Source organism: Gossypium raimondii, chromosome 3 (genome assembly GCF_025698545.1).
Source record: "Gossypium raimondii isolate GPD5lz chromosome 3, ASM2569854v1, whole genome shotgun sequence".
Lineage (NCBI taxonomy): Eukaryota > Viridiplantae > Streptophyta > Magnoliopsida > Malvales > Malvaceae > Gossypium > Gossypium raimondii.
In genome coordinates, this window is record NC_068567.1 from 44,568,838 (window position 1) to 44,571,435 (window position 2,598).

General features: G+C 33.5%; 1 non-coding gene across 1 annotated transcript; it reads left to right on the forward strand.

Annotated features, from left to right (window-relative positions):
- The first annotated feature begins 1,151 nt into the window (after positions 1-1,151).
- Positions 1,152-1,258, forward strand: LOC128040261 (small nucleolar RNA R71). The gene has a single exon (XR_008194918.1). It is a non-coding gene; the product is annotated as a small nucleolar RNA R71 (small nucleolar RNA).
- Positions 1,259-2,598: the final 1,340 nt, after the last annotated feature.

Sequence of the window (2,598 nt, forward strand, 5' to 3'; positions counted from 1 at the left end):
ACCAAGTTGTTTGAACATTTTATAAGGAATTAGATTTACACTAGTACCCAAATCAGCCTAAGTTTTTCTACATTTAAGCTACCAATAAAACAAGGAATAGTAAAACTCACTGGATCTTTAAGCTTGGTGTGTAGTTTGTTATGGAGAATGGTCGAACACTCCTCATTGAGCTCCACAGTGGACAGTTCATCTAACTTCCTTTTATTTGTTAATAGCTTCTTTAAAAATTTTGTATACTTTGGGATTTGTGGAAGGGCTTCAACAAAAGGTTAGTTAATATGCAATTTTTTTTAAAAGTTTAAGAAATTTACCATATTGGTCGTCCATGCAGTATTTCTTCAAATTTGCGGGATATGAAATTGGTGGTTTTTATTCTCTAAGCACCGACTTATGCTCTTTCTTGCATTTCTCAACCACATCAATTTTCTCAACAGCTTCTAGATTTAGCTTCTTTTCAGGCTTGGCTAACGCCTTTGCACTTCGTACAATGATTGCGTGGACGTGCTTCTTTGGGTTGGTTTTAGCGTTACCAGGTAAATTGCCTTGTTGTCTCTGAAACTAATTTAGCAAGTTGACTAATATGATTCTCGAGGCCCTGAATAGATTCCTACTGATTCCTCAAAGTTGTTTCAGTGCTTCGGAATCTAGTTTCTGACACTGAAATAAATTTAGTCAAAATCTCTTCCAGATTCGACTTCTTTTCTTGATGATTCCTCTATCCTGGATTATAATTGTTGTTGTAGGGGTTGTTCTGAGGTCTAGAATTATTACCCATAAAGTCGACTTGCTCATGCTCCATGTTAGACTTGATGGGAAAACATTTTGGATTGACCATCCCCACCCCAGTTGCATCGCATTGTATTACTGGATTCACCTATTTATTGAAAATCAAACCAACAATCTTTTTATTCAACGCTTCCACCTGACTTGCCAACATAACAACTACATCTATATTAAAAACACTAGCTACCTTAGTGGGTTTTGTTCTCATAACTTGTGACTGATAGTTAGTCGGCGTCATCTCCTCAATAAATTCTTGTGCTAGCTTAGGTGTCTTATTATTCAGTGTTCCACCAACTGTTGCATCAATTATCTTCCTAGTCGAGGGATTCAAACCGTTGCAAAATATTTGAACTTGTAACCACAAAGGTAATCCATGATGCGAAAACCTTCTCAAAAGATCTTTAAATCTCTCCCATGCATCGTACAGTGTTTTAAGCTCAAATTGAGAAAAAGAAGATATATCATTCCTCAACTTAGCTGTTTGGCCGGTGGAAAATACTTCAATAGAAACTTCTCAATCATCTAAGCCCAAGTAATGATGGAACCATGTAGAAGTGAGTTGAACCACTGTTTTGCCTTGTTTCTCAAAGAGAATGGGAACAACTGTAAGTGTATGTCATCATTAGTAGTACCATTTATCTTAAATGTGTTGCAGACATCCAGAAAGTTAGCTAAATGAGCTTTCAGATCTTTATCTTGCAAACCATCAAACTGAACATATTGCTGCACTATTTGAATTGTGTTTGACTTAATCTCAAAATTGTTTGCAGCAATAGTTGATATGACAGTACTTGATTCAACCCCAGTCAGAGTGGGTTTAGCATAGTCATACATAGTTCGAGAAGCAAGGTGTGCAGGAAGTTGCGGATTAATAGGATTATTATCCATATCCACAGTAATGTCCTTTTGCTCTTGTTTGTTTATTAAAATATGTTGACTTTGCGTTGCTTCTCTAACCTCTCTCTAATTCCCACGAGTAATTTTTTCGATCTCACTATAAAAAACTAATGGTTCCAATGGGTTGCCTCTAATCATAATCCAAGGGAACCTGTAAGAATGAAACGAAAGAAAAATTAGAATTTAAAAATTAAATTAAAAACAAAAATATTAATATTAAAATAAAAATGGCTAAATTAATAGAAATAAAGTTTTCCTAATATTTTAGTCCCCTAAAAAGTCGCCAAAAACTTGATGCGTCATGAAGTTAATTAAAAAATTGACTAAGGTAAATGCACCTATCAATTAATAGTATAGCTACGGTGAGAAATATATTGTTCCATGAAGACTAAATGTACTAGTAATTACTGTCTTTCTATTATTTAACCGAATAATTCGAGTGATTGATTAAAACTAAAATTAACTAAATTAATTAACTAATGAACATAGAAAAGAATAAAACACGAAAATAATTGATTAACAACCAAGAACTGAAACAGTACCCAGGAAAGAACTCATTTAGATTTCATCTGCCACTATCAATTTAAATTACGCAATTTCTTTTACTTAACACCTTGATCTATAGAAATACCTAAATTATGCTAATATCTCTTTCGAGCATAAGAACAACTTATTCTAGGTTGATTAATTAAAATATCTTTCTAATTAAAACCCTTATTATCACATTAACTCGTGCTATAGATTCCCTATTAGATCTAACTCTAATATGATAGATTTATGTTGTCCTATTTCTAGGATTGCATGCAACTCCACTCAATTACACAAAATCTACTCTTAAACAAGGTCTAGTCAACCTCCGATTTAAGCACATCTGTCACATCCCAAAATTCTATTAAGTGTTATTAATTCATGAACAAT